The sequence below is a fragment of the Vombatus ursinus genome, unplaced genomic scaffold (assembly GCF_900497805.2).
Source record: "Vombatus ursinus unplaced genomic scaffold, bare-nosed wombat genome assembly UNPS02014959.1, whole genome shotgun sequence".
Taxonomy (NCBI): Eukaryota; Metazoa; Chordata; class Mammalia; order Diprotodontia; family Vombatidae; genus Vombatus; species Vombatus ursinus.
Genome location: NW_020954737.1, coordinates 7,900,283 through 7,923,528, shown reverse-complemented (window position 1 = coordinate 7,923,528; position 23,246 = coordinate 7,900,283).

The following is a 23,246-nucleotide window of genomic DNA, read 5'->3' as shown; positions in this document are numbered from 1 at the left end:
CAAGAAAACCCCAAATGGGAGTCACTAAGAGTCAGACATGACTCTCGCTCATTGTTGACTTTTGTTAAAGCAAGTCTCCCCAAGATCTTGGTATGCCTGATTGGAGGTTTGTTTGACTTTTTCCTTAGATAAACCAGCATTCTAGAGAAAGTCTTAAATTCTCTGGAACTCAGTAACCTCATCTATAAATGGGGAGGGGCACATTAGATGACCTCCAAGGTCCCTTCCAGCTCTAAATCAATGGTCTTATGGTTCTGTGGTCCTAGTTTAGCCCTCTGTTTATTCCTCTATAAGGAATAAGTTTAATCTCTCTCGTATAGGTTGTTGTTGTTATTCAGTTGTGTCAAACTCTCCATGACCCCATTTGGGGTTTTCTTGGCAAAAATGGTCTTTTGCCATTTCCTTCTCCAGATCATTTTACAGATGAGGAAACTGAGGCAAATGGGGCTAAGTGTCTTGCCCAGAGTCACACTACTGGTAAGTGTCTGAGGCTGGTTTTGAACTCAGGATGATGAGTCTTCCTGATTCCTGCCCTCTTGTACAGAACAACTTTTCAAATCTTTAAGGACAAGTACCATGCAGCTAGGTAGCACAGTGGAATAGAGCTCTGTATTTAGAGTCAGGAAGATCTAAGTTTGAATTTGGCTTTCAGATATTTATCAGCTGTGTAACCCTGGGTAGATTATTTAAAATCTCTCTATTGGAATTTATTCATCTGAAAAATGGGGATAATAATAACAACACCTAAATCCCAGGGTTGTTGTAAGGGTCAAATGACATGATATTTGCAAAGTTCTTTGTAAACAAACCTTACAGAGCTATATAAATGCTAACTGTAAGTTTCAGGGATGCCCATCAATTGGGGATGGCTGAACAAGTTGTGGTATATGATCATGATGGAATACTATTGTGCTGTAAGAAATGATGAGCTCGATGATTTTAGAAAAACAGGGATACACTTGCACAAAATAATGAAGAGTGAAATGAACAGAAGCAAGAGAGCATTGTGTACAGTAACAGCAATATTGTTTTAAGAACAACTTTGAGTGACTAAGTCATTTTTGACTATTATAAATACCCAAATTAACTACAAAGGACCTATAAAGGAAGATGCTATCTATATCCAGAAAAGGAACTGATAAATAGAAGTATGGATAGAATGGTTTTACGTGTGTTTGTGTTTGTGTGTGTGTGTGTGTGTGTGTGTGTGTAGGGAAGGGGAGGGAAGGAAGAAAAAAAGAAAAAAAAGAAAGTTACATGATAATTTTATTATATATTTAAAAGGAACAATAAGTTGTACATAATAGATTTGCAGTTTCATGTACAATCATCTTTTTCAAAAAAAATTTTACTATGTTATAGAAATTCTTGTTTTATTTCATAAATTAAAAATAAATAAAATTTTAAAAAAGACTTCTTTAAGATAAACACCTCTACATTCTTCCATCAAGCCTTATAGAAACAATAGAGCTGCCAGATGTCTTGCCTCCTTGGCCATCCCACTCCGAACCTGCTCTAGCTTGTCACTGTCTCTCTCTAAAATCTTGTTCCCATAACTGAACACAATACTCCACATGAGACTTGATTAGGACAGGGTACTATAGGATTGTCACATCCCTCATTCTGGACGTTTCCCTCTTACTAGAGTAGCCTAATATCACTTGAGCTTTATTCAAATTCATGTCACCTTGTTGGCTTATACTGAGTTTGCAGTCAGCTGAGAGTCCTAAGTCTTTCCTAAGTCTTTTTCGTGTGAATTGTTGCCAAACTGGTTATTTCCCATTCTATTCTTGCAGAGGTTATTTTTGGAACCTAAGTTTGGGACTTCCCATTTCATAGATTCCAAGACTGAGAGCCAGTAGGGACTTCAGAAGCCTTCTAGTTCAACCTCCTCATTACATGGTTGAGAAAATCCCCAGTGAAGATTAAGGGACTTGACCAAACTCATTCAGGTAATAAGTGTGAGAGGCAAGATTTGAACCCAGGTCTTTAGAATCCAGGTCCAATGTTCTTTCAACTATACTGTACTGCCTCTCTTATTAGCTCCATTCATTTCAGCCTGTTAAGATTATTTTTGAACCTTCATTTTGTCATGCAATACTTTAGCTGCTACATGTTATAGAGGAAAGGATCTTGGATTTGTAGTCCAAGGATTTGGGTTCAAATCTTATCCCTTCTCCATCACTTACCTATGTGTGAACTTAGCCTTCATGGGCATCAGTTTCCTTGACTACAAAAAGACAGGTTTGGACTAGTGTTTTCTTAGATTAACTCTGAGTCTGTGATCTAAACCCTCTCAACTTGGTACCTTCTGCAAATTTAACCATCTCTTCTAATCTTTTTGTTGAGTCACTTTAATCGTGTTGAACTCTGCATGACTCCTGTCAGGGTTTTCTTGATGGAGATACTGGAGTGGTTTGCCATTTCCTTCTCCAGCTCATTTTACAGATGAGAAACTGAAGCCAACAGGGCTGAGTGACTTGCCCAGGGTCACCCAGCTAGTAAATGTCTGAGGCCAGATTTGAACTTGGGAAGATAACTCTTCCTGACTCTAAGCCAGGTGCTCTATCCACTGCACCACCTAGCTACCCATGTTCTACGTCCTAAACAGTATCATTAACTAAAATATTGGACAAGGCAGGATCAAGTTTTATTAGTAATGAAAAAAGGGATACAAACTATATGTAGTTGAATGAAAGGGAAAGTTTGCTGAGAATAGAGTCCAAGAAGAGCTTAGTGGATCAGTCCTAGAGGAAAAAATATGGCATCTGGCTAAGGAATGGATCAACTTCTCTAGGACCTTGGATGGCTGGAAGAAGAAACTCAGCTTAGTCCAGGGAATGTGAAAGATTAGAAAGGATAGTGACTGCGGAGAGCTGGGCTAGAAGAGAGGCTGCATGATTGGAAGAGCAATAATAGTTAGTCTCACTTACCTAGTGCTTGAAGGTTTGCAAAACATCTTAAAAGAATTCCATTTAATCCTCACAACAATCCTGTGAGGTAGATGCTATTATCTCCATTTTACAGATAAGGAACCAGAGGTCAAATCAGACTGAGAATGCTAGTGAATTCTGCAAATGTGATAGATATGGATTGTGAGGTGCAATGGATAGACTTGGAGACAGGAAGACCTAGGTTCAAAATCTGTCTCTGATACTTACAAAGGAGTGTGGCCACAGACAAGTCATTTAACCTCTCTGAGCCTTGGGTTACTAATCTGTAAAATGGGAATAACACTACTTGGACCCTTACATTGTTGAGGAACAAATGAGATAGATACTAATGGACAGACTTGGAGACCTAAGGGGTTTGTGTTCTCATTTCCTCTGCCCATCCTAATGGGGTAGGGCCCAGGTGCTTCTGCCCTCCCTGTGACCCATTCATTTCTGATGCCTTAGTGATCATTAAGACAAAGTGACTAATGAAAAGGAATATCCAGAAAGGGAAGAGCTGAGTCCAGATCAAACTTGGTACCTAATACCCAGCCCAGAAGGTGTGACAGGCAGCCTGGTCCTACCTAGATGGTCATATCTGGCCCTCTGAGAGAGCTTACACTGCTGGGCATGGACACAGGTTACCTTCTGGGGGAAGGGAGCAGGTATAACATCACCCACAACACAGGAGGTAGATAAGGGTCAAGCAAGAAAGGTATACTTCCTTGCTGCCCAGATATAAGAGAGGGAGGAGGATGAAGGCATTGATAAAAGAGCAAACTCAGCCCTGCCTAGCTGAGTGCTTGGGGAATGGGGAGGGCGGGGAGAGGGTCAGTGGAAGGGGATAAGAAGAGATGTTTGCTAAGGGCTAGAGGCTAGTGACCCCTGGGCAAATGCTTTTGAGGAATCTAGGTATTGCTGAAATGTGCGGTGAGGCAGGACACGGTAGAATCCCCCTGTGTAAAAGGGTCAGAATCAAGGCCATGGAAGAACACGGGATTAAAGCAGATAAAAACACAAAACGGGATCAGTTTTCTCCTGTCCTCAAATGCCCACTATTCCTTTCCTGAAAAAGCTCTTTCCTATAAAGAGAATTCATGATCCTTGACTTACATTTTACAAGGTATTTTCCTTCCAAAGAGCTTAACACTTGTGAATTTTTGTTGGTCCTCACGGATTTCTCAAGTTTCAAGGGAGTATCAAGTGTCTCTGTTAGGTGGGAAAAGTAAAGGTTAAGCTCCCTATTTCAGAGTGAGAAACTGGAGCCCTCTCTCTAGACAATAAAAATAAATGCCTGATGTTGATTGGCAGTTTAGTCAGTCAATAACATTGGCAGAAAGAGGGTGGTGCTGTGGTCTCTTCCTCCTACTATAAATTCCAATGCTGGCTTTTAAGAAATGTGTCCCCATCCCTGCTGCTCCCTTCCCTCATCAAGACTGAAAGCTGTGTGAATATAACGATCCAGCTTGGCCCTTAAGAAGATATATGAGAACACATGTCCTTCTTTACAGAGGTAGGGGACCTACGGATATGGAATGCTGCATATACTGTTAACCTTGATTAATTTGTTGGTTAGTTTTTCTAATTGCTTTTTTTCCCCCTTTCTCTTTTATTTTATCTTAAAAGGGATGGCCCTTTGGCTTAGATTAAGGAAGGATATGTTAGGAAATGAAAATGATGAAAAATCAAAAGATATCAATAAAAACTTTTTAAAAAATGTATTCCATAAATATCTCTGGATATTTGTTAATCAAAAATTCCTTGATAAAATTCAGTATAAAAAAATCTCATCTTGATGGCAAATTATAAGGTTGGGAAGTGGGTCGTTTAGGTCAGATAGAGGGAAGAATTTTTGTTAGACATTCTTGCCACCAGAGAGAATTCTCAAGTGGGAGCAAGAAGTCTTGGATACAAATCTCTGTTCAATTAATCAGTTGACGAGTTATGCCTCAGCCAATCATATTTAATTTTTAACCAAAGTGACCTTAATAGGATTGTCGTGAGGTTAAGAATAGGAAGTATTTGTTCACTTCTCTGAAAGCCCTTGGAAGAAGATTAAAATGATTTGAATGAACATTTATTCAGTGCCTACCCTCTGCAAAGCCCTGGATTCAGTGACCAAAGAAATCAGAAACTATGTTAAAAAAAAACTTCATCCTCCATCCAGAACTCAAGGTTCCACCCCTGTGACCCTGGGCTCTAATGATGAGCATTGCATCTTATCTTGCCCTATCTCAAGATATCACCAAACTTCCTAACCATCTCCATATCATGCCAGCTCTTGCCTGGAACTGAAGGTTCCATCTCTATAACTCTGATTAGTGAGCATTTCATCTTATTTTGTCCAATCTCAGGCCCATCATGTCATTTCCAGGCCACCTCCATGCCATGACAAACATACCTTACTCCTCTCTTTCCAGTAATCAAACCAACACTGCCATTTCTTGTAAGGAGATCTCAAAGCACTTCTGTTGCAAGTTACCATCTTGGGAGTGGGTGTGGGGAAACAACTCACAGTTCACATATAAGGAGTCCGACACAACTAACTGACAAATAAATAAGTCCTTGTTGACTCAACTTGACTAGACTTTATCCTCCGCAACAGATGTTAGTAGACATGCTGTCATTATTTTCATGTTTGCCTTTTTGAAAATACTTATCATGGTACCATGATAGAGGATGACCAAAGATTCCCACGAAATGAGGTTTCTTGTTTCTTTGGACATATGATAAAAGCCAAAGACACCAATTTCTTTATCTCTTCCTCCAAGGAGAAGCTATAGGCCATTCTTCCATTTAATTACAACATCTTTTTATTTCTCATTTCATTTATAGTGGGGGCCATCTCCAGTCATCCTGATCTATATCTTGCCGTTGGACCCAGATGGCTCTGGAGGAGAAAGTGAGGCTGATGACTCTGCACTGCCCTCCCTCACTTAAATCCAATTCACTTGCGAGTCGTGGCATCATCTTCCTGATGTCAGGGTCTTCTTTGAGATCAAAGGACAAACAACAACAATGTACAAAGTGACAATGTAAAGATGTATGCAATTCAACTCCTTCATTAATATGTTCACTCAATGGTGTTTAGATGAGGATCTCATATTTCCAGTACCAAGAGCTAGGTTAAAGTGTATCAATTGTGTGATGTTTAGCAATTTCTCCCCTCTTTATATACTCTGCCACTATTCCTGAAGAAGTGGAATGGGGCTGGCCACAGAACACTAAGTTCTATTTCTTATTTTTCTTAATTTTCCTGGATTTCCATGGCCAAACAAACTTTAAAACCTTCTATGAATGTCAGCTGTCATCATCACCATTATCATCAATATTATTATTGTTAGGCAGAAGAAGGCAACTAGAGCAGTTGGAATTTAAGGATTAGTGGTAAAGGAACTCTCCAGTGAAGAAATGCTATTTGAAAGAGGAAAGGGTGGGGCAGCTAGGTGGCAAAGTGGATAGAGCACTGGCCCTGAAATTAGGAGGACCTGAGTTCAAATCCAGTCTCAGACCAAACACTTGACACTTATTAGCTGTGTGACCCTGGACAAGTCACTTAACCCCAATTGCCTTAAAAAAAAAAAAAACGAGGAAAGGGGCAAACTATGAGAAGAAAATGATAAAGGGGATGTCAGAGTGAGTGGAGAGTATTGTCATCTTACCCCCAAATCAGGGTTAGAAGTACAGATTGGGTGAGTCATCCACAGAGAGGTGATAGAGCTGCAGGAAGGGATGACAAGTTGGAAGAAGAGTAAAGAGAGAAGGGCAAAGAGCTGGCTTTGCTAAGCTTAGTGAAGACTAAGCAAGGATATTACCCATAATTAGTGGGTAGAGAGAAACAGAGCCAATGAAAACCAGGATAGTTTGGAGGCAGTGCTGACCTGGAGCCAGAAAGCTTAGAGCTCAAGTCCTCGTTTGTATTAATTAGATACGGGTCTCTGGACAAGTCCCTTCATTTCTCTGAGCCTCAGTTTCTTCATCGGAAAAATGAAGATACTAACACATTAACAATGCACAGCAACAGTATAAGGAAAGTGCTTTGTAAACTTTAAAATACTTTGCAAATGAGTTGCTATTGTTACGATTAATTTAACACAGGAAAGGACACATGGTGTCACGAAAAGAGCACTGGACTTGGAACCAGGAACAAACACTGCCTTGAATATTTACCATCCACGGGCAAGTCTCTCACCTTCCCTGAAACTTCCCTCATCCATAAAATAGGGAACATATATATGCACTACCCATTCTGCAGGATCAAAGTAAAGAAAATGCTTTGTAAACCTTAAGGTATTTTATAAATTTGAACTCTTATCAGCATCTCTGAGGCCAAGGGAGAAGTATCAAGAAAGAGTAGACTGATACTTCAAATCTTTTAGGCATTATTTTAATATAAAAGGTGTATGTATACCAAACATACATATTTCCAATTCTTTCCCTACCATGAAGTAAACCCAAAATTTCTATAAACATTGAATCATATGTCATTTCTTCATGGACGCAATAAACTCACAGGAAGTTCTCATTCTTACCTTTCTTTCTTTCTCCCTCTCTTTCTCCATAATGGATTTTTCTAGCTAGTTCCTTTCTTAATTCTTTTACACAATTATCTTCTTTAGCATTTCTGTTTTCTTGTAGTGCTTATTCCAAAATCACACATTTTTCCTTCCTCCTTCCTCTTTCCAATTTTAACCATACCTAAGAGTGGAGTGGGGGGGGCACTGAATTAATCATTCAATCAATCAAGCATCTCCATCTCATTTGAAGTAACTAACAAGATGCCAAATATCTTTATCAAGTGAGAACATATCTATTGATTCAAACAATCAAAACTTCAGTGGCTCTCCAATGCCTGTGGTATGAAATACAACTCCATAATTTTCTATTTAAGCCACCTTCACAAGCTTCCAACATTATTTTATTTTATTTTATATTGAATGCTTTTTGTTTTTTATTGATGCTTTTTTGATACTTTTTTAATCGATACTCTTTAATAATTTCTCACCATAGAACCCTTCCTTGAAACAAAGAAAAACAGTTAAACAAGACAAACTGACAGATCAACTCTGCCTGACAACATATGCAACATTCTGTACCCATAATCATGATATCAATTACTTGGGGAAAAACATTTGATAGTTGATGAAAATTGCTGGACAAATTGAGCAATACTTTGGCAAAAGAATAAGTGTAGACAAACACTTCATGCTGAATACCACAATAATGTCAAAGCAGACATGCAACCTGAATATAAAAGATTACCACTAAAAAAATTAAAAGAGAATCAGATGAGGTACAGATCAGGTACAAAGATGACTAGTCCTTAATCAAACAAAGGATAGAGATTGAGCCACGAAGCATTTATTAAGCACTTATGATGTGCCAGGCCCCTGGTGCTCAGCATTGAACATACAAATACAAATACAGTATGAGCAAATCAAAAGACAATAGCTATCCTCAAGGAATTTAAATTCTAACGGGAGAAGACAGCCAACATAAAAGGGAGGTGGAAATATGGAAGGGGGCAGATACCTTCTGGGGCAGAGCAGAGGAGATCACAAAAGGTAAAAAGAGATCGTTTCAATCAAGGTGAAGTTGAAAACTTTTATCTTTACCAGGCTTGCTTTCTGGGGCAGAAATTCTTAGAATAGCTATAATGTGCTAAATCTCTCTCTCTCTCTCTCTCACACACACACACACACACACACACACACACACACACACACGCACACACACACACGCACACATGCACACACACACACACACACACACACACACCTCCTTTACTTCAAATGCTATATTTAGTTTAGCTGGATAGTAAGTAAATTTTTGGTAGAAAACCAAATTTCCCTTAATTTTCAATATAAAATATTCCATCTTATCATTTCTTGTTTTGGGTGAAAATTTCTGTCGATTTTGAATTGGAGTTCTTCAATAAGTGATGAATTCTTCTTAGTTCTATAAGTAATCCCTGTGTCATTGTAGCTTTGAAGCTTGGCAGTCATGTGTCTGGATAAATCAAATCTGTCACTGATTTCTGACTGACTGATTGATAGTGTCATGGGAGAAATAGCTCTTCTCTGAGTTCATGGGGTAGGTAACTGCTGTCAAAATATATTTACTACAGCATTGAAATTATAAAGGTAAAAACCCAGGTTTCATTATTATGCTCAAGCATAGTTTCAGGTCTCAGATAGACAATAAATTATTATTCTAATAAGGCCTCTTATAGGTAAAATGAAGTCAGAGTGACAGATGAATACTTCTTTTACATATTGCAATCTTGTATATTCCTCTTAGTCTATAAAAGTTCAAGAAAAGATAGTCATAATAGCATACTTCCTTTAATGTCATAAAAGTTGAACAAACATAGTTAAATAGTCATGATCTCATACATAAACAAACCTAGTTAAACAGACTTTATAGGTAAACTAAGTCTGGTTACAGATTAAACTGTATTTAGAAGGTTCACAAATAGGCTAATTGAGGGGGGAAGATTTATATGTCACCAAGATAACCCAGAAGACTCAGGGAAATCCTTCCTTCCCCTTTGGCTCCTCTTTGGTTTCTATCTGAGGAATGTCAAACAGTCTTCCCTTAATTCACAAGTCAGATTTTGGTCAGGTAAGGTTAATATTAACAGAAGACAGGCTTTTAGTTAACCAACAGTTGTAGGAGGCATCAGCCCTGAATAATAAAATTAATAAAATGAAATAAAAAATAAAAATTCCCATTACAATGGATTGATCAAAATGCCCTGTTATATTCTTCAGATGGCACAGTGGATAGAGTGCTGGGCCTGGAGTCAGGAAGACACATCTTCTTGAGTTCAAATCTGATCTCAGACACTTACTAGCTGTAAGTAACTGGTAAATGATTTTTAAATAGTAAACAATATTTGCCTCAGTTTCCTAATCTGTAAAATGAGCTGAAGAAGGAAATGGTGAACCACTCCAATATTTTTGCCAAGAAAAACCCAAATGGGGTTATGAAAAGTCAGACACAACTGAAAAATTACTAAACAACAACAACAACAAAATAGAATGGCAAAGAAATCTATTTACCCAAATCATAACAAAACAGAAATCTGAGAAGGTATACATAGGAGAATAAATACCAGACAATTCAGAATGAAGGAGCTTTCCCTTTGGGAGCAAGATAATTCAGGTCAACTAAGAAAGTGTCCTAGATCTCACCTATGAGTGAGCTCATACCCTGAAGTGTCTAGATTAGCAAGCTGGGAATAGGGACATGATGGAGATTGCCTGTTTTTCTCATATTTTCCTGGAGTTTTTTTTCTTTAGTAACTTGAGATGGGGTTGGCCTGTTTCATCTTTCCTCTTAGAACAGGCAGCCAGAAACTCCCAGAAGAGTCCAGAAGAAGACTAGTGTGGGACAGCTAGGTGGTGCAATGGATAGAACACCAACCCTGAAGTCAGGAGGACCTGAGTTCAAATCTGACCTCAGACCAAACACTTGACACTTACTAGATGTGTGACCCTGGGCAAGTCATTTAACCCCAATTGCCTCAAAAAAGAAGAAGAAGACTAGTGCTACAAGTGTCCCATAGGAGACTGTCCCTAAAGATTCCCAAAGGCGGGGCTGGCAAAGACTGGAGCTCTCCTGATTCTCACCAACACTGCCCCACCCCTCACATAGGGTAGGGTCTTCTCCATCAATAAGGAGAGAGTCCGATGTCAATGGGCTTTCAGACAGAAGTTACATCATCATCATCATCATCATCATCGTTTGAGGGAACCGGGTTCTCTTGTGACTTCACATTTTATTATCTTGCCCAAAGTCTTCAAACCTGGACTCTAATCCTGACTGCCCCTAGCAGACGTTGGTCTAAACCTCTCTAGGACACAATTTCTTCATTCGTTAAATGTTGTCTAGGTTTTCTTCCAACTCAGATTCATGTTTCCATCATTCTATTTTTTTTTAAAGGACGGTAGCAACAGGATCACATATTCTATTAAATTTATCCGTTTAGGTTCAGCCAACTGTAATTGAACTCTTAAGATTCCAGTTCTGTCATCCAGTATATTAATGTCCCCTCCCAGATTCATGTTAATTACAATTGGGACAAACACGCCATCTGTACCTCTGATGAAAGTCATCGATGAAAGCGTTCAACAAAATAGGATCTTGGACGAAGGTTTAGGTTTTTCTGCTAGACGCTTCTGACTGGGTTGATATTGACTAATGATTAATATTTAGGGGATCCACTTAGTCAATTAGCTCAAAACCCAACTAATAATCTCTGTCTTTCTGTTTTGTCCACAAGATTGTTCTAGAAACTATGTCTTCTTGAAATCTATGTACACAAATTCCATAGTAGTCTCCTAACCTACTGATCTAGTACTTTGATGGATCTGCGGTCTCATCAGTTCCTTCCAGTGGTGCATATTACAACCCACCCATGCCTTTTCATCCTTTGTGACTCTGTTCATGTCCTCCCAAAAAGATATTATAGGAGGCATACTATAATCTAGTATGCTGAAGGACTTTTTTTGGACCTTTTAACATCGCATGGGTCCCAGCGGAACACATAAGCGTGCTGTTGCTACATGACTAGCCTACCTGCTTTTCTGGTTATACATTTAGGATCATATATTTTAACTTAAAAGTGACTTCAGGAGTCGTCTGTTCCAATTCTTTATTTTACAGATGAGGAAACGTAGACCTAGAGAGTTTAAATAACTTGCCTAAGGCCGTGTAGGCAGTACGTAGCCAACTTGAGATTTGAACCTAAGTTATCTAATGGTAAAACCAATGCTTTTTTCCAATTCACCATCTTTTATACCACATTTCCTGAAAATGTCTTTGTTGGTAATATGCAGCAGCCTAGTCATGCCCACCATGAGTTTCACTAATGTCCTTTGGGTAATCTATAAGTTTAAATTTCAGAATATTGTCTAGCTTCCCAATAGAGTTCATAATCACTCAAAAGAGTTTGTGCTAGCTATTTCTACAGAAAAAAAAAATGAGTGTCTCTTTTGAAGGATATGAAATGCAACCAGATGGATAGCTTATAGAGCTGGTTAATATCTTGGACAGGTAGAATGAAAAATGAACTGGGTCCATAATTAAATAAGAGAAAGAAAGCAGGCTTTAGTACATTTTGGAAATTGTGCAGTGCTTTTCATGATCCTAATATTTTCTTTGAAACAAGGGGCCATTTTTTCTAACACCATTATTTTTCCAGTGATATGTGACTATGAAGCATAGCATACCACAGGATCTGAAGAATTAATAGAGTTGTCAAAAAAGAAGTGAAGTTTATCTGGCATGAATTGTTCTTCATGAATCCATACTATTCTTGTGTTCACCTCCTCCCTTTAAGACAAGTTATCCCTTTAATGATATGTTCTAGATTTTTTTTTTCAGGAAAAGAAACTCACCAACCTATAAATTAAAACATCCAACTTCTTCATGTTTTGAAACTCAGATACTCATCTCCAGTCCTGTGGCACCTCTCCTGTTCTTCACAACCTTTCAGCAGTGGCTCAACAATCAAATCATGTCTACAAGATTGATCAGTACTTTGGATGTAGCATATCTGGGTCATGTGACTTGAGCTCATTGAGGGCAATTAAGTCACATTCTTACTTTCCTTAAGTTTAAATTCCTTTTTAACCATTTTTACTTTCTTATTTCTAGTGAGCAGATCATTCTCCTTGGTAGAAAAAAAATAGAAGCAATATAGAAACTGAGTAGTTCTGCCTTCTGTCCATAGCCTACTTTCATTGTTCTATTTACTCCAAGATCCTCCTTGATTTTCCCATTATTCCCAACATAGCTTTAAAAAAAACTACTTTTTAATTGTCTTTAGCAATTATAGTTCCTATCTAAACAGTATTTCCTATTATCCTATTTTACCCTCAGATACTATACGATATTGGGTCAGAATACAGAGGGAATGACTGAAATAGGAGTAGAGCTGGAAGGGGTAAAAAGAATAGGGAAACACTAATTTAGAAATTCTTCATCACTGTGCTGACTCTTTACCATACCTGTAGTCTGGGTTTGACTCATTGGTATTTTGATCAATATTCAATTCATTCAACATTGGAAAGAAGACAACAATTAGATATGAAGTGTGTCGGATGGTTTTGTATAGCTATGCTGGTGTATTCTCATCGGGGATGATGGTGGAACCACTCCCAGGTAGACTCCAATTCAATTCAATTTAGCGATTATTTATTAAGTGACTGTTCTATGTAACATAGCATTAGATGCTGGAGATAAGAAGTAAAAAAATGAAACAGTCCCTGTCTTCAATGAGCTTACCTTATTCCTGGGGGTGGGGATGAATACAATAAATATACAGATGAGAAAATAAAAGGTAACTTGAGGAGATAAGGAGTATTATCAACTGGAGGGGAGTGAGAGGGATCAATGAAAGCTTCGAGCAGAGAATGGTACCCGAGTTGAGCCTTGAAGGAAAATAAAGATTCAGAAAACTGGAGATAAAAAAAAATACATTCAGGAATGGTGAATTCAAATTATGAATTATGCAAATTCATTAAGGCAGGAGATGCAATGTTGAGTTTTGATCCTAGCTAGAACAATCAATTTGGTTGGAAGGTAGAGGAGAAATGTAAAATAAGACAACAGAAACAGACTGAAGCTAAATTGTAGGGGGCCTTAAGTGCTATGTTAAAGAACTTGTATTTTATTCTAGAGACTATAAGAAGCCATTGAAGGTTTTTGGCAGGGGAGTGACATGATTATTAGACTTAGAAAAGACCATTAGACGTACAGTTAAGATAATGTTGATAAAATTGGAGAGAGTAGTTTCAGTTGAGTGGTGGGGTCAGAAACCAGATTATAAAGGGCTGAGAAATGGGTGTTAAATAATTGGAAGCAATGGGAATAGTAAAATCTTTCCAGTGCTTTGGCAATAAAAGAGAACAGACATACAGCACAATAACTTGAATGATAGCAAGGGTTAAGTGATTTTTTTCCATTATGCAGGACACCTGAGCATGTTTGTAGGCAGCAGGTAGTGAGTTAGCAGATAGAGAAATCAAAGATGAGAGAAGAAAGGAATAGTAGATGGGGGAAATTCCTGTAGGGGATGATATAAACGACATGAGCAGAAGGAGTTGGCTTTTACAAGGAGGTCTCTTTTGCTCTTAGAGATTAAAATAAAGGAGGAAAGGGGAGGTGAGGAGAGGTGGATGGCCATTTAGAAAACTTTTTTTAATGTAACTCCAACAATCAGACTTTTGTAAACTATTTTCTATAATAAACCACATTTTCACAGTCTCAGAACTGACTGAGTTGCACAGGGTGCCTCTTCACCTATTGTCTACTACCCCTCTGCCAAGAACATGGAGGCATACTTCATCATCAGTCCTCTGGAGTCAAGATTGATTGGAGTTCTTACATATTTCAATGTCATTTTCTTTATGTTATTGTAGTCATTGTGTAGATTGTTTCTCTGTTTCTGTTTATTTCACACATCAGTTTATGAAGTCTTCCCAAAGCTTTCTGAATCCTTCATATCTACCATTTCTTATGTGCAATAATATTCTGCTACATTCATATACCACAATTTGTTCAGTCATTCCCCAATCAATGGGAATTCATTCTGCTTTCAGAAAGGATTACCCATCAACAGAAAGGTTATACAAATGTTCCTCTTTCTAGATGATATATTGATTGTCTCAAACCTTGGAATAATGCAGTGTCTCCTCAATAGGCTCATGGTCTTCCTAAAGAGATTGGCCAAACCATTCACACTGCAAAAGCAAAGCAGATGAAGAGCATAAAGTGCTCAGATTATGACATGCATTTAGAAGACCAGTCTATTGAGTAAGTACATCAGTAGGAAAACCTTGGATATCAGCTTCAGATGGAAAATGAGCTGGGCTGAGAAGAAGAAGGAGGAAGAGGAGGAGAAGGAGAAGGAGGAGAAGAAGGAGAAGAAAAAGGAAAAGGAAAAAGAGAAGAAGAAGAAGAAGAAGAAGAAGAAGAAGAAGAAGAAGAAGAAGAAGAAGAAGAAGAAGAAGAAGAAGAAGAAGAAGAAGAAGGAGAAAGAGAAATCAGACTGGATGGTGTTTTGAAAATTATGTGGCATTTTCAGTGATCCAGAGCTGCTCCCTACTTCAGAAACCCATCTTTCTAATTCTAATTTTCATCTGACAAGGCAGGATGGCTGAGAGTCATGAAACAAAAATGATTTCAGAAGGACAGAAATTCCAGGGGATCCAAAGAACAATGGAAATGCAAAATATTACCAGTGAAGGTGCAAGAAGGAGGAGGGGTGCAAAATGTTTGAAACATGGACAATCAAAAAAGAAGGTGGGCCAGTCATGTAGCAAGAACAAAGGAAAATAGATGGAAAGCCAAATGGTGTACCATGAACCTATGCATGGTAAAACCATAGATTCCATGAATCACGTGTCATGCATTACATGCATCATGAATTTAATGAATCCATGAAATATTCAATAAACCAGAGGAAGTCCTCTAATACACTTGGTAGATATAAAAAGGCCTGGACAAAAATCACAAAGAATGAGAAAGTATGGGTGCTTTGTGATTTGCACTGACAGAAGAAGTGTCTACATGGGTAGGACCTGTCTGAGAATAGCAGTATATAAATATAGATATAGATATAGATATATAGATATATATACACATACACATACATATACACATAGACATATGCATGTATGTATACACATGTGTGTATATATGTATATGTACATATATATACACACACACATATATATTTTCTTTTAAAGTTTTATTTTTACTTTTCTTTTAATTGGAAAAGGGTCTAAAGGGAGAGAAAATAAATACGTTTTAAATTTGGAAAGTAAAATAAATTTTTTTAAAAAGAAGAGAAAGTATAGATAGGTAACATGGAATTAGAAATTGAGTCCAATCCTTTTTTTTTTTTTTTAGTTTTCAACATTCACTTTTAAAAGATTTTGAGTTCCAAATTTTTTTTCTCCCTCTTCTCCCCAAGACAGCATGTAATCTGATATAGGCTATACATATATAATCATATTAAACAAATTTCTACATTAGTCATGTTGTGAAAGAAGAATCAGAACAAAAAGGAAAAACCATGAGAAAGAAAAAAAAAGTGAAAATAGCATGCTTTGATCTTCATTCAGTCTCCATAGTTCTTTCTATGGATGTGGATAACATTTTCCATCATCAGTCTTTTGGAATTGTCTTAGATCATTGTATTGCTGCAAAGAGCCAAGTAATAGTAGTATATATAATATATAGCTAGGGCAACTAGCTGGCACAATAGGTAAGAGTGCTGGGCCTGGAGTCAAAAAGACTTGAATTCAAATTCAGCCTCAGACACTCACTTGTTGTGTGACCCTGGACAGGTCTCTTAATAGCTGTCTGCCTCAGTTTCCTCATCTGTAAAATGGGGATAATACTAGCACCTATCGCCTATGGTTATTGGGAGTATCAAATGTACTGTGCTCAGTACAGTACTTGGCATACAGCAGGTACTTAATAAGTGCTTATAAAATATATATATATATATATATTATATATATAACATTCTGCTAGGTGTTGTGGGGAGAAACCAGAACTAAGACACAGTGGTGTACTTGGAAAGAGCATTGTGTCTGAAGTCAGACGGCATGGGTTCAGTTCCCAGTATAGCTTCTTGCTACCTGTGATACCTTAGGCAAATCACCGCTCTTCTCTGGCCTTGTCTTCTCTGGCCTCTCAGTTTTTTCATCTCTAAAATGAAAGGGTTCAATTGGATGATTTCTTCCTCTTTAAATGTATGAACCTATAATTCTATGATTATTTCCTGCCCCAATGGAGTTTACAGTCTAGTAGGAGAGATAAAGCTGATACTCCGATGGCTACAGTCCAAGGCAGAATGTGAACAAGCAGTAAGAGAAATATGAGGTACAGTGGCAGTTCAGAATGGGGGGCGGGTAATCACTGCCTACTGAGGCGAAGTCAGGGAAGGCTTCCTGAAGAAGATGGCATTTGAGTTAGGTCTTGAAGAGTGGGTAGGATTTAGATAGGCATAAATGAAGGAGAAGGATGTTCCAAGCAATGATTCTGAGGTTGGAAAGGATTGGAAATGTCTAGAGAATAGCAAGATGTAAGAAATGATGAGCAGGTTGATTTTAGAAAAACGTGGAAAGACTTGCATGAAATAATGAAGAGTGAAATGAGCAGAACCAAGAGAACATTGTATACAGTAACAGCAGTATTGTTCGAAGAATAATTGTGAATAACCAAGTTATTTTAAGTATTGTAAATACTCAAATCAACTACAAAGGGCCTGTGAAAGAAGATGCTATCTGCCTCCAGAGAAAGAACTGATAAATAGAAGTATGCATAGTATGGTTCTACATATATTTATAAATCTGTGTCAAACAGCGTCCTTCTCTAGTGCAGCATGGGGAGGGAAGGAGGGAGGGAGACAGTTTGGACTTTAAAATGTAACAAAAAATTAATAATAAAATAAATAAAATTAATTTAAAAAAGAGAGAATAGCAAGATGTATAAGGCTATACATGCAACCTTATATGTACAGCATACATTAGCAGATACATGAAATTCATGTAGAGGAGTGGTGGGAAATTAGATTATAAAAGCAAATTGGAACCAGATTGTGGTGTCTTACATTGAGCTAAAATCTGACTCCTGGTAACAAATGCTTATTGGTCTTAGTTCAGCCGTTTGAAGTCATATAGAGCAAGTCTGCTCCTCTTTTAACTATTTAAAGTCAACTATCATGTCTGCCCTAAGTCTTCTTCAAGCTCTAGTTCCTTTAACTATGCCTCACATGGAACGGTTTCCGGATCTGCCACCATCCTGGTTAACCTCCTCACTGTAGGGATTGCCCCCCCTTGGAGAATGCTCAGCGTGGCCTTTCCCAGTTCCTGTCAAACCCTACTTTCAACCCGGTGCTTGGAGTTCTAAGTATTGTGCTGTGATATGGCAAGTCTTGAGTGGTTCCTTGGCCTTGGACAAGTCACTTAAACCTCTCTGGGACTCAGTTTCCTCAACTGTAAAATGAGAGTTTTGGCTTAGATGATCTGTGAGGCTCTTTTCTGTTCTGGATTTGTGAAATGAAGAATTAGATGGAAGAAATGTATAAAGGATCATAGATATAGATCTGAAACGGACCTCAGAAGCCATGTAGTCTGGCCCTCAATTTACAAATGAGGAAACTGAGGCCCAGAGAGTTTAAGAGACTTGACCAAGGTCATACAGGTAGTAACTGTCAGAGATAGGATTTTAAACCCGACCCTCTTTCTACCATACAAGGCTGTGGATCAGAGAAATAGTGACCAGAAAAAAAAAAAGATGAAATGGTCACATAGCAAGACTAATAGCCCTCCATTCTCCAATGGTATTCTGTTTATAATAATAAAATAATTAAAAGAAGGTCCCAGAATGTCAGAAGGACCCCGTGTTATGAATGCGTGGATGGACATTGACCAGAGCTGCACGGGGTAGGCAGGCATAGTTGGTCTGTGACCTCTATCCTTGGAGAGAGCGCTCAGATTTGTGAAGTCCCAGATCAGCTGAGAGTAGTGGAGTTTGGGAAGCGAAAGAACCCTAGACTGGTCACCAGAAGGTCTTAGGTTCCAAACCTGACTTTGCTACCAACTAGCTGTGAAATGAGATCTTTAGCAATTCTCTTTGCCTCCCTGGGCCTCAGTTTCCTCAGCTGTAAAACTCTTTGAAGTCCTCTATCATTGCTAGCATCCTTTGATTCGTTAGAATGCAGGGGCTTTGTAAATGTTCATTTGTGATGGGTGGTAGAAAGCCTAACAATGAATGAAAGACAGTTTAATGCTCAGACTCTTAAGGTGAGGGGGAAAGGAGGAGTCAGTAAATAATGAAGTATGAATGAGAAAATCTGAGGACACATGAGTCAGAGAGGTGAGAGGGATATTAGGAATAGAAGGCAGAATCGGTGCCTGACACCTGAGAACCCAGGCAAAGTGAAGGAAGAGAATTCTGGGCGTGGGAACAGGGGTGGATAGAATAATGAGTTTCCTGAAGAGTAGTTTCACCCTGACCCTGGCAGCCCTGCCAGAGGATTACAGATCTAGAGACAGAAGGAACTTTCGTTCAACCTTCAAGAACCTTCGTCCAACCCCCTCATTTCACAGTAAGGGAAACCAAGGCCCGGGAGGATGTGACAGAGTTTGATCCCACTTTCTCTGACTCAGAATCCAGTGGGGTTTTTTCGGACTATGCTTTGCCTCCTCAATATCTCAGGAATCCGGGTTCCAGCTTGAATTAGGAGTAAAAGCAAGTGTAGAAATAGATTGATGCTTTTTGAAAAACCAAGGAAGTCTTTAAGGGAAATGTAGATCATAGGAAGGCTCAAGCTATAGTCAGGAAATTTGTTGCCTGAATTTATGGCTAAAAAGGAAAAAGACTACCTAGGAAGAGGACTGCAGGCCAGGGCTACCTTCCCAGGTTGTGGCCTGAAGCCCGAGTGGTGACAGAAATGATTGTCAGTGAGGGCAGACAGACTTTTGTCCCACTTATCCCTTAATTTCCCTGTTTGGATACTATTTCCTTTTCGCCAAAGATTTATCACGGCAAAGAAACTTACAGATCATCAAATTCAAACCCCTCATTTTACCGATGAGAAAAATGAGTCTCACAGAGAGGAAATAACTTACCTAAGGTCACACAGTTAGGAATTCTCTCAGAGTATTCAGCCAAGGTTTCCTGAATCCAAGTCCAGCTCTCTGTCCACTACACCAAACTGCCTCCCACTCCTCATTTCTCACCCATCCCTGCTTCTAAGGAGAAGGAAACAGGTTAAGAAGATAAGGAGCTTTTTTTTCAAATGACATTGGGAAGATCAAGGTGGCACTCCATGTGTCTCTAGGCTGACTTCAGTCTCCTTGCCCTGTGATTGACACTAAGGTCTGACAGCCAGGGTACTTAGTACCTCACTGCCAACTTCCTTTCCTCCTTTGTATTCATCCTCTCCCCCTCCCTCCCCAGGTGACAGATGCCAAGCTGACTTTTTCCCACTCTACAAAGTGGAGTCAAGATTATCCCCACCCAATACTCAGAACAGCCTAGGATTGAAACTGTATTAAAAAATCACCATATTTCCTTGTTCCTGTTAGACACCTTAATCGCTGCTGTCCTCGCTCAGGGCTTTGAGCAGAGCCTGGCAGCCACTAGAAACAGAGACGTTCCCAGGCATCCAGCCACTAAATGCTAGAGATGAGAGGGATCATAGAGATTTTCTTATTCCAGGGTTCTCAACCTGGGCTCTATGGATAAATTTCAGGGAGTATGTGTATTTGTTTTAAAATAATTTGATAACTGTATTCCAATAGAATTGGTTTCTTTTGTTATCCTATGTACTTTATTATTAATTTTTTTTGCATTTAAAAACATTATTCTGAGAAGAGGGCCATAGTCTTCACCAGACTTCTGAAAAAGTACATTGCCTAATTCTTCTTTCCATCGTGACTAATGTGAAAATACATTTAATATGAATGTATAAGTAGAGCCTATATCAGATTACATGCTGTCTTGGGGAAGGGGGAGGAGAGGCAGGGGGAGAAAATTCAAAACTCAAAATCTTATGGAAGTGAATGTTGAAAACTAAAACTAAATAAATGAATTATATCTATCTACATATAAAGTACATTGCACACACACAAAGACCAAGATTCCTGATCCCATTTTACAAATGAGAAGACTGAGGATCACAGTTAGGAAGTGGCTTGCTTACAGTCACACAGTGAATTGCTAGAAGAGTCAGAACTGGGACTCGGCACTCTGGACTTCCATTATATTATGCTGCTTCCCAGTTATTAGTCCTCATGCTAGAAGGAACTGCCAGGGGTCATCTTGTCCATCCTCCTACCTCAATATGGTAGCCATTCCTATCCTAAAAGCTTCCAGGTGAAGCCTGGCTTCTTTTGTTCTCTACTCCAGTATCAAGCTCCAGTCCCTGGGAGTCATCTCTCCTGTTTCTCATTGCCATCAACAGGTTCCTCTCATCTTTTTCTGACAATGTGTGACTTTACAAAAAAAGACTTTATTTTACTGGGCCTCAGTTTCTTCATCTTTAAAATAGGGTGAAAAATCACCATCTTCTCTGTCCTTCACAGGAATAGTGTGGGGACAACATGAAATAAGAGATAATGTACAACTTAGAAGGAAAAAGTGCAATAATAATAATAACATCAACTAATTTATGTAGTTGCAGAGTGCCCTCCTCATGACAGCCTTGAGTTAGGTAGTACAGTTAAGATTATCCCCATTTTATAGATGAGGACAATGGGGAGGAGTGGGGAATATGAGGTGACTCGTCCACGGTCATATGACTGGCCAGGAATATTATAGCCAAATTCCAGAACTCCCAGATCAAGGAGGAAATATTGCATGCAGTCAGAAAAAAAAAAAACACAACAACAACAATTCAAATATTGTGGAGGCACAGTCAGGATCACACAAGATTTGTCAGCTTCTACATTAAAGGACTGGAGAGCTTGGAATGTGATATTCCTGATATTCCAGAGAGCAAAGGAGCTAGGGTTACAACCAAGAATAACTTACTCAGCAAAACTGAGTATAATCCTTTTAGGGAAAAAAATGGATATTTAATGAAATAGAAGACTTTCAAGCATTCTTGATGAAAAGACCTCAGTTAAATGGAAATTTTGACTTTCAAATACAAGACTCAAGAGAAACATAAAAAGGTAAACAGGGAAGAGAAATCATAAGGGATTCAATAACGTTAAAGTGTTTACATTCCTACATGTGAAGAGGATATTTGTAATTCCTAAGAATTTTATCTATCATATTAGGCCAGTTAGAAGGAGCATACACAGACAGAGCGCATGAGTGTGAGTTGACTATGATGGAGTGATTTTTTTTAAATTAAGAGAGAAGAAAAAGGGATGCACTGGGAGAAGGAGGAATGAGGAAGAGGTAGAGTGAGGTAAATGATCTCACATAAAAGAGGTGCAAAATGGGGAGCTTTTACAATGAAAGGGAAGATGGACGGGGATGGTGGGCGATGACTGAACCTTACTCTTATCAGCATTGGCTCAAAGAGGAAAAAATATACACACTCAGTTGGGTATAGAAATCTATCTTGCCCTACAGGGAAGTAGGAAGGGAGGGAAATAACAGAAGGGGGGTGTTGATAGAAGGGAGGACAGATTTGGGGAGATGGTGGACAGAAGCAAAATACTTTTGAGGAGGGACAGGGTGAAAGGTGAGAGAGAAGGATAAATAGGGGAAAATAGGATGGAAAGAAATACACAGTTAATAGTGATAATTGTGAGGGTGAATGGGATGAACTCAACCATAAAACAGAAGCAAATAGCAGAGTGGATTAAAAACCAGAATCTGACAATATGTTGTTTACAAGAAATACACTTGAAGCAGGGGGACACACAAAGAGTAAAGATAAGAGGCTAGAGCAGATTCTATTATGCTTCAGCTGAAGTAAAAAAAAAAAGCAGGGATAGCAATCATGATCTCAGACAAAACAAAAGCAGAAATAGATCTAATTAAAAGAGATAAGCAGGGAAACTACATTTTGCTAAAAGGTACCATAGACAATGAAGTAATCCAATACTAAATATATATGCACCAAATGGTATAGCATCCAAATCCTAAAGGAAAAATTAAATGAGTTGCAGGAGGAAATAGATAGTGAAACTATACTAGTAGGGGGCCTTAACTTTCTTCTCTCAGAACTAGATACATCTAACCAAAAAATAAACAAGAAATAAGTTAATGAATATATAATGAATATAATTTCTAAAAATAGATATGATTTCTGGAGAAAACTGAAGGGGATAGAAAGATCTTTTTATTAGTAGTACAAGGCACCTACACAAAAAGTGACTGTGTATCAGGGCATAAAAATTTCACAATCAAATGCAGAAAAGCAGAAATATTAAATGCATCCTTTTCATATCATAATGCAATAAAATTATATTCAATAAAAGGCTATGGAAACATAGATTAAAATGAATTGGAAACTAAATAACCTAATCTTAAAGAATAAGTAGGTCAAAGAACAAATCATATAAATAATTTCAGCAAAGAGAATTGTAACAATGAGACAACATATCATAAGCAAATTAGAGGGGCATGAAATGTTTTATCTGTCAGATCTATGGATAAGGAATGAATTTATGACCAAACAAGAGATAAGAGAGTACTATGGAATGTGAAATGGATAATTTTGATTACATTAATTAAAAAAAAAACATTAGCACAAACAAAAACCAAGATTAGAAGGAAAGCAGGAAACTGGAAGAAATTTTTTTTACAGCAAGTTTCTTTAATATA